The sequence below is a fragment of the Chenopodium album genome, chromosome 12 (assembly GCF_948465745.1).
Source record: "Chenopodium album chromosome 12, dcCheAlbu1.1, whole genome shotgun sequence".
NCBI classification, from domain to species: Eukaryota; Viridiplantae; Streptophyta; class Magnoliopsida; order Caryophyllales; family Amaranthaceae; genus Chenopodium; species Chenopodium album.
This window is the reverse complement of record NC_137845.1, coordinates 6968656-6978802: the sequence shown is the minus strand read 5'-3', so window position 1 is coordinate 6978802 and position 10147 is coordinate 6968656. Positions and strand designations below refer to the sequence as shown.

The 10147-nt window shown below is 34.5% G+C and overlaps 1 long non-coding RNA gene across 6 annotated transcripts; it reads right to left on the bottom strand.

Annotated features, from left to right (window-relative positions):
* Nucleotides 1–4530: 4530 nt before the first annotated feature.
* On the bottom strand, nucleotides 4531–9611 carry LOC145570183 (uncharacterized). Of its 6 annotated transcripts, none has more exons than XR_014096402.1 (7): nucleotides 9452–9611; nucleotides 9183–9305; nucleotides 7986–9009; nucleotides 7699–7844; nucleotides 6779–6902; nucleotides 6344–6446; nucleotides 4531–4916 (listed from the first exon to the last, which is right to left on the bottom strand). It is a non-coding gene; the product is annotated as an uncharacterized LOC145570183 (long non-coding RNA). The 6 variants fall into 6 exon arrangements; XR_014096404.1 differs by having other exon boundaries at nucleotides 7699–7836; XR_014096403.1 differs by having other exon boundaries at nucleotides 7699–8035; nucleotides 8711–9009.
* Between the last annotated feature and the right edge of the window lie 536 nt (nucleotides 9612–10147).

Below are 10147 nucleotides of genomic sequence, written 5' to 3'. Positions count from 1 at the left end.
TGGATTCTAAGATATGTATATTTTGTGCTAGTTTTTTTCCCGCAAAATCATATCACTCGATGAACAGTTGCACAACTATTTCCAACTTATATGAGATATTTATGGGGCTTAACACAAAGTACCGGCCGGATTGAATTTCCGTGGCCACAGTGGGGTACCGGTTCGATTTTCCGAGGCCTCATAGGGGGTACCGGTTCGAAGTACCGAGGCCTCATAGGGGGTACCGGTTTGAATTTCCGGGGCCTAATGGGGGGTACCGGTTCTAAATTCCGAGGCCTAATCAATCAAAAACGTATGTCTGCGAAATGAATTCATGATGTCAGACTACATGAGATCAAGTCAATTCTTGACATTAGCTACTACACAGTACATACTTCAAATTCATATCAAGACATTAAATTATGTTCTCCTGCCGATAATTGTCTTCAACTACCGGTATTAATATCCGATAGGTGATAGTAATTACTGAATGAAGAAGCTCACTGTTGATTAGTTGCATTTATGGTTTGATGATACTTCTTAGCAGCAGGTATAGGAAGAAATAGATTGGGGGTTATTATTATTTTAAGGGTAATTTGGTCATTTGAGTTTAATAAGTTTTTTTTTATCTTTTCTGCATTTAGGTTATTTTGTACTGCATTTAATACTTGTGTAATTAATTTGTTGAGATATGATAAGTTTATGGAAAGGTTTGATTAGATTTCATGATGAGTTGGCATAAGATAAGTTTATGGAATTATTTGACATTGTGTAGGATTAGGAAAGTTTACATATGATAAGTTTGCAGTCTATATATATATCACCAAGAATATGGATACAAATAATTTACATACTCGTATTATTCACGCCAATTAGTTTTTATTATTTGATTTCGTCCTCTTTATTTCGGTATTATACTTTTTTCTAAAGCAATTAATAGGCATGGATGGTCATCAGGAGATGGTAGCTTTATCCTCTAGTGGTGGCGCGCATACAATTAACCACAAATTCGAATCATTGTCATTGAACCCCGACTCTACGCCAATTTTCCTCAGTCATTATAAAAATCAGGTAACAAATTAAACTTATTTGTTTACTATGATAGAAATTAGTAATTTGCGGATACTTTATTTACTTATATATAGTGCCTTGGTTATTGGGATTAAGGCTTTAATTTGATACTACTATTGTTGTTGTTACTACAGATGATACAGGAAGTAATTGAGAAAATCAACAAGACAAGATAATACGACTTAAAGGATTGCACGTGTGATAAAATCGTGGTTTATACAACCCTTGAAAAGGACCGGCGTCAAATGAGAATTGATTTGGCTCCTAATGCTACTATTGACCTACTTTACAATCGAGCAGGAGACAAACTCAACTACCATTTCACACGAGCCGAAGAGAAACACAAGTTGAAGAATTTTGAATTACATTTCTGAACATGTCTTATGCATCACATAATAATGCCATTCTTTTCGATGTTTTGCTTATTACGGAGTAATGTTTTAACTAATACGGAATATTATACAATATATCCTATTTAACTTTTCTGTTAACTAGTCCGAGTGCACGCGCGTTGCGCGCGCACCGGTTTGTGAACCTTATTAAGAAAATTATTAGCAAGACGTATAAGTAAGTTCGTTTTAGAATAATTACGACATTACTTTCTTTGGTAAGAGTCCACAACTATTTCATTTTCTCTCTAACCTACCCTGTTTACACTTTTTTAATTATTTTTTCTGATATGTCTATTTTATATAGTATTTTACCCCGTCCCTTGGTCATAATTAGTAGTGTTTTTGGCTCTTTAGAGCCACTTTTATTACTAATTGGTGTTTTATAGTGTTTTCGTAGTCTTTGTTGAGTTTTGTAGGAAATTGCCTCTTTGGAGCTATTTCCCGGGTTTTAGTGGAGCAACTACGAGCATTGGAGGAGCACGACCATCGTTGAAGCCCAAGGCCGACTAGAGCCATCGAGCCGGTGATTAAGGGCTCGGTATTTGGAATACCGAGGTTTGGACCGAGTATTCAAGACCCAAAGAGGAAATCCGGATTGGGCCGAGGAGTCGAGCCAAATCGAAGTCCAAGCTTCGAGGAGCCACACGGGCCCGATCGGGCAAGCTTAGCCCCGATCGGGAGAGGTGCGCAGCAAGGGAGGCTTGGTGCGTGGCAAAGGCGCGCCCGATCGTGCGAGCACCTAGCACGATCGGGCGGAGCTGCTACATAGAGAACACGGGGAAAAAGGCGCGCCCGATCGGGCGGCCCTTAGCCCGATCTGGTGCGTGTTTCTGGAAGGCCTTGTTTGTCGAGGCATTTAGTTTCTAATTAGGAGTTGTTAACTATTTTGTTTAAGTACGTTCTAGGATTATAATTTTTACTGACTTTTTCCCTTTTACTTTCTCTCTCTACTTAATATTTTCTCTCTCTAGACTTTTCTCTCTACTTGTCCCTTGTTCTTGACTACTTTGTAATTCCGCCGTCTTGGTACGATTTCTATTTTAATTAATTTCAGTGATTTCTTCCTTTCAATTCCTTATGACTTATTTTATTACTTTGCATGCTTTAGATTTAATTATGTCCGAGTAGTTTAATTCTAGGGTTTTTGGGGATCCATAATTAATATGAAGGGATAATTTGTTATTATTGATTATTGATATTGCATGATAATTTCTTATTGAATTGTTTTAATTCTTTGCAATTAGATTATGAATCGAGCAGATGTAATTTGATTGTGAATGTTTAGCAATATTGAATTGATGAATCGAGCAGATGTTAATTTGATATTAAAGGCTATTTTCAGTAGGAACTTAGATCTAGTAAATTGCGAGAGCCTGTTAGATCTATGTTGGTTAATAAATTGCAAGAGCCTGTTAATCATGTTATTTGTGCAATGTTGATTATTAATTATTATGTTTTATCCCGGAATATTAATTATTGGTGAACCTATGACCCTAGGCCTTCTTATTATCGACTTTCTCCCTAAACTTAATCTTCGTAGTATAATTTCACATTACAAACAACAAATTGGTTACTTTAATAATTTAGATTATATTAATTAATTAGGAGTAGAAAGACCAGTTTCCATGTGGATTCGACCCTACTTCCCTATCTACTTTAGTTAGAGGATTTAGGTAATACTTTTGATTAGGTGATACGACTTTAGCCTGTCATAACCCCTAATTGAGTAACCCTCAAGTAACCCCTGACCGAACTCCTTAAATAACCCCTGACCGAGTAACTCGAGTAACCACTGACCGAGTAGCTCGAGTAGCCCTTGGCCGAGTAACCCCTGACCGAGTAACTATACTTTATATTATAAAATCATTATTTCTCTCTCCTATGAACAAATAAATATATCCCACTAACTATACTTTATATTATAAAATCATAAATTTTTATATGCAGCATGTTCTACCGTGCAGCAAGGATTACTCGAGTTTCTCGGTATGGGGTTACTTGAGTAGCCAGGATTACTCAATTTTTTCGGTGAGGGGTTACTCGAATTGCTGAGGTTACTCGAGTTACCTGGTCAGGGGTTACGACTTGAGTTACTCCTTATCGAGTAACCCCTCAAGTAATCTCTGACCGAGTAACCCCTCGAGTAATCCATGATTGAACCCCTCGAGTAACCCCTCCCCTCAAGTAACCCCGGATTGAGTAACCCCTCAAGCAACCTCTAACTAAACCCTCAAGTAACCCCTAGCCGAACTTCTTAAGTAACCACTGACCGAACCTCACCTTTAAATAAATTATCACTCCTAAATTGTTTGCTCATCTAAAGAATATACTCACTCTTAAAATTGTATACAAATTACGTCACCCATAAAATAGTTTGTTCATCACTTTTCTTACCAATAATACATAAGACACATAACTGAATGAATAAAGATGACAAATTGATGGTTAATAAGTTATCCTTACTCAAAACTCATACATTGGACAAAAGACTATCCTTTCATCTTAAATCAATGTCTTTGGATAAGAGCATCTCCAATGGTTCAATTATAAGGACTTGCTTGCAATTTAAATAAAGTTCCTAGCTACATGCTTACCATTGGAGAATAAAAACTTGAGCAACATGCTAGCAATTGTAGCCCAACCAAGCTACATGCTTGATTGAAAAAGAGACAAATAATCTCCATTCATATTGGAACATGTGTATAATTATCTATTTTTTTTTTTAAAACTTTATTTTTTTGCAAACTGCAATATGTTGTGGCTTACCATTGAAACAAGTTGTTGCTTAAAAAGTGTTGTAGCTTAGAAATTTATGTGGAAAAACAAGCTACAAAGCATTGTAGCTTGCCATTGGAGATGCTCTAATAGGCTACCCCGCTTTCATCAAAAAGCCATAATCATTTCCCAAGGAAAAGTATTCTCACAATGGGTTACACTTACACTTTAAAGCATCCAATAATAATCGATTAAAACTCTAAAAACTAAACTAATTGCAAACACCTTATTACTTTTGCTAAAAATTAAACTCATTCCAAAGCATTATCCTTCATACTAATTGATTACATTAATGAAAATGTAACTCTTTGAAATTAAGTAAATTTATTCTTTTACAAAAAAATGAGGAAATGTTATTGACTATTGAATTTTTTTTCATGTACATTTTTCTTTAGAAAAGTGGTTAAAAATAGAACATATTACCACATAAATGGTTATTAACTACAAAAACGAACAACAAATGGGCTACATCACCCTTGTTTAATAAATTAATTACCCTAGTAAACTAATTATAGTCGAAACCATTAAAGCATTCTCTCAACTCTGTTTCTTTATTAGCAAAAATTTCCTCCACCAATGGTGCCCGATACTTGAATATCTGATATACGTGGTTGCCTCAACCACCTTCAAAGGAGACTCAATCCACCATTTACTTTGGAACCCAAATCTTTGCATTTCATTCATGATCCTCTCTAAAACCTGCAGCAAGCAGACCAATTAACCAAATAATCACTTTCAATCATGCACAGCAGCAACAAAAGCTATAATATCTTTCGACTAACAATATAAATTACTTAACCAAGGTCACACTATTCCAAAAATGCTAAAAGAAATCCTTTTTTTTTTTTAATAGAAAGCTAGGCTGAATCATAGTTTGTGCCTATCTAATCAATATTTGTTGTTAACCATTCGATGCAAGGAAAAGCCACTTCTTGATAGTCAAGTATGTTCTTATACAAAGTGTTATATTACCTAAGCTTATAGAGGGAGATGCAATAGATCAGGTGAATTAGATTTCATATGTTATTGTTTTCTTGGAAGAATCAAGATTCAAGAGTAACTCTAAGATCATAAATGCAAAAGTTTATAAGAGACAAAAAAAAGGAGGAATCCAAGTTAAGCTTAAGGGTGACAAGAGATACCCAAGTTAGAAATAAAACTACTCTCAGTAAGTTCACTAAAAAGCCAGCTAGAGCATAGTAGGTACCTTAAGCCCTGGGACCAGGTTTCATCTCATAAATTAAAAGTACTTGACCATCAGACCCTGATGCCACATGACGATCACATTGGCCCATCTCACGCAATCAAAGTGACCACGAAGAGTTGCGAGGTTTCTATGTGTATGATCATCTTTCTTATAATCTCAAGCAACAAATTCCATATTCTATATTGTTAACTGGAAACAAACTCAGCAAAGTTTTCCGTAAAATATTTTAAATTGAAAGTACCAGACAACAATTAATCAATCACTAAATTATCTTTTTGAGACACTAACATAAATCCAGTAAAATAATGGAAAGAGTTGATCCATGTTGCCACGACTGACTACCTAAACAATGCTCACTACTCAGCATTAAGCTCTGGAATATAATTACAATTCAATGAATACATATAATGCAGTTCAGAGCAGTAATTTTCCACATATCACAAAAAAGACCCACATAGTTACAATCAACTCATTAGTTAAAAAGAATAATGATAAACTGTATGTTCAAATCTCAAATTATGATACAAACAAAGCCTTAAATTGATTTCTGGAATATTAACTCAAACCTATACATTATAAAGAAGCTCAGAGTGGTAAAATATAAGCTTAGTTATCTCTTACCAAAAAAAAAAAAAAAAAAAAAAAAAAAAGAAGCTTAGTTATCAATGAAAATTGACTGAATTGCGAGCTGACAAACAACCTAAGGTAAGTGCTTACTAAAGTTCAGACATTGTTAAATTTTCATATTGGAGACATAATCTGCAGCTTATTTTTCAACCCGATACAACATTATTTGGATCTAATTACCCAACTAAAATCAATTTTTTAAGCTACTCTAAACAGAAATCCAAAAATACCCATCCATAAACACGATTTCAATCTAATTGCATAAATAAACAAAATCCAAATAATGCTTTACCTTGGACCAAATAGGACAATCAATGTCCAATTATCCATAAAAAATTACTCGCACAATTTTAGAAAACATGGTCGAGCAATGTGAACTCCATCAAAAGATGAATCTGCAAGCAACAGAAAATAGTGATAAATCAAGCAATGTTATATAGCGAAGACTGAATCAAATTTGATAAGGGGGAAAACACATAAACCCAAAAACACAGAACTAACTTTGTGAGAGAGGGAAGAGCATAGCGAAATATTTAAAAATAGTACAAGCAAGCTCCACATTCGAAAGCACATGATACAACCGTTTAATGAAACAACAAAATCCTTTCCAATACACATACCTAATTACGAAATAACAGACATAATGTCAAGTTAGTATAACAGCCTTTTTATCGTAGCAGAAGTATCAACTAATATTAATTGTTTGGACCAAGAAGGTAGTACTTACCTGTTTTGCAAATTATCTGAAAGTCAAGGACCAACCCTTGTGGTGCGTCTCTGGCTCTTTGCAAAACCATTTTCGTACTCTACCTGATTCTCAAAATATCCCCCACCGCTGCCACCCCGCCGATCTGAACAAGGTGGAGAACCAAATGATGTAAATCCCATATAATCTTACATTACCAAACATAAGTATCATACAATAATTTTTCATAATTATCGACAATTACAGAGTTGCAAACTCTCAAGGCCTCTCTATTATGAGAGTTTGTTAATAAGCTTCTACAATACTAATGAAAAGCTTCCTGTCTAGATATTTTTATACCTGCCACTATATTAGTCACATCAAAGACAGCTAGTAACATTAATCAAGAAAAGTAATTAAATTAAATGAATAAAATAAATGATTTTTGTTTTTTTTTTTTGGTGTTTTACCCAAACAAAACAACCAGCTCGGCTTATGGTGGTTTTTTTTTTTTTTTTTTTTTTTTTTTTTTGTGGTATTTTTTTTCATTGTCTATCATCTATCTCCTTCTATAGCCTGATAAAGCAACCAACACCTTTTTTTTCTCATCTATCTCTTACTATAACCTGATAAGCCTCGAGTCATTACTGTCAGGGCACACTTTTATGACAGTTAGAATATCATAGAGTAAAATGAAAGAGCTTAATCCTCCAAACAACATCCCTTGGGTCAAGTAAATGTTTGTTAGAAGCACATATAAGGACAAAAGGCTGAAACCCTAAAAATTGATTCAACAATCATAATCCAAAATCTTCAGATTGACATACCCAACCTACATATCCAAAAATACCCATCCAAAAACATGATTTCAATCTAATTGCATAAATAAACAAAACCCAAAATTCAAATTCACCCAAGTAAACATGAGAAATGGATTAAACATAGATAAACAAGAAAGATACCGGAAACTAAAGGCCTTGGAGGAGCGCGAAACTCACTTGATGCTGCTCTTTCAAAGGTCGTAAAGAGCGGAAAATGTCACTTTACTTATCAATTCAGTTCCAATTCAAGTTCTCCATCTTCCCTGTTAATCTGTTCATCTACAAAGCTTAAATAATCGAAAAAACAGTCAATAAAACAGCAAAAATATCAAATTTCAGAAAAGAAACAACAACTCCATCATAAATCAGGTAAAAAAAAACAGAGGGATACCATTAGGACCAAGAGAAGAGTGAGTAATGTCGCAAACCTTTTCACAAGCTTCAATAGTTTGATATTCTTACAGACAGCTTCTCCGACCTAGAGAGATGGCATTTGGGATAAAATGATTGAAATCTATGAAGGATGTGTCTTTGTTGACCCAATTTCATGTTTTGTAGTTTGTACAGAGTATTAAGTACAAACCTCAACACCCCAACATCATTTTCTAGGCAGACTTCCTAATTAGAAACCCAATGGTAATTATACAGAAAAAGCGGGAAAAAAAAAACGGGATGAGAAAGTACCAATATCAAACAATAGTTGAATGTAGAACCCTAAATTGACTATGCTAACATCAATTTAACAACAATGTGAAATCGAACTCTCAAATGTTTTGTTTTTTGTAAAGAGGAAACCCACATAAACCATTCTGCAAAATTTACAAACCCCATTTCTTCAAAAAATAAATAAATAAATAAAATTACAAACCCCATAGCCATAGTTTGCTAAATCATTCAAGAAAACAATTCTTAACCTTTCTGCTTCTCTGATGATTTGGCAAACAAAAAACAACAGCAAACTAAAGTAGATCTAACCCTAATACGGTATCAAAGAACACTTCACAAACAATAAGATCACCAACAAAGCAAACCCGGGAAAAAAAAAGGGTATTTGGTCAATTGAAATACAATTTCATAATGACAAAAAAAAAGGGGGGCATAAGTAACGAGACTGAACAAAGATTACAGCAGAAATTTGGAGAAGAAGAACCACCTTGATTGATGATTTTTTTTGAGGATAAATGAAGGAAATGGAGAAGCAGGGCTTTCACCGGTGCTAGGAGGTCGCCGATCCCAACTGGCGTCGCAGGAGCTAGTGATAACCGCCATGGCCGACCTTCTCTGAGGTCAAAAATTATGATTCATTTCTCTTCATTTTCTTCAATTTATGCCCTAGAGGAGAGAGCATGAGGTGAGCAACATCGATAACTTACACCAGAAAAACCAAAAGAATTTTAAAAGGGAGGAGAGTTAAAACCCTCTTGCTTCCATTAAAGAAGTCTCGTCATCTTGCTGCAAACCAAAAAAAAAAAAAAAAAAAAATCAACAAAATCATAAACATAAAAATAAAAAAAAACGCTAAATTTCGCACAATATCCAAATCATGTTCAATCAAAACTACTATAATCAACCAAATTCATAAATAAATGTTAAATGAGAGATAAATGAGCTGCGAGATAACAAACCAGGAGGGAGAAACAGAAAGCTGAGCTCGATTACTGAGGTCAGAGTAAGAGTTCGCTGGAAAACTACGATCGACGGCGGAAGAACCGAGGTCAGAAGCCGCTTCCATTAGAGAAGTCACGTAGCTACCATTCAAAAACGAAAATCAAAAATGAAAATTGAAAGAAACAACAAATCCATAAGCAGAAAATCAAAAGCGAAAATTATTGAAACAGATCAAAATTTTACAAGAAATACAATTTGTTAATTTAGGGGAAATCAAAGAACTCACCTGGAGGAGACAGAAGAACCAAATTGCAAAACTGATCAAAATCTGAGGTAAAGACTGAGGAGAGAGAGATTGAAAAGTGATGAGGAAAAGAGGAACGGCTCTGTTCACAAGGAAAAGTTAAAAAACAAAGATTTCTCAACCCAAGGGTTATATGGATTGAAGGGCAAAAAGGGAAGGTTATGATTTTATAAGGGTTATGGATTCGAATTTCACGATATGATTTTATTTAATTTTTGTGATATTAAATTTATTTTGGATTGTTTTATCTTTACCCATCAAGTTCTTTGAATGTCTAACGAGGATATGCTCTATTTGACACACAGATGTGTGTAGGTAATTGATGGAAACACGAAGTCAGTTTAAACTAGTGTTGTCGATTTTCTTGATTAATTGAATGTATTGCAATTTGCAAATTATCATATTAACAATGGTTTTTCAATAGCAAGACGGTGTGAGAGCCATTATAAATGTTACTTCGTTAGTATTATAAGAGTTACTTGACCAGTATTACAGGGTTACTTTGTCACGGCCAGTATTATAGGAATTACTCGGTTAGTATTCTCACGATATGATGGCCAAGCGCACAAGCTCTTGTGTTAAAGATATACTAGTATTAAATTTTTTTACGCAGTATTTTAAGTAATTATATTTTACAAACTAAGGACACACCAAACCAAGAGATAACGGTGTGTCAGT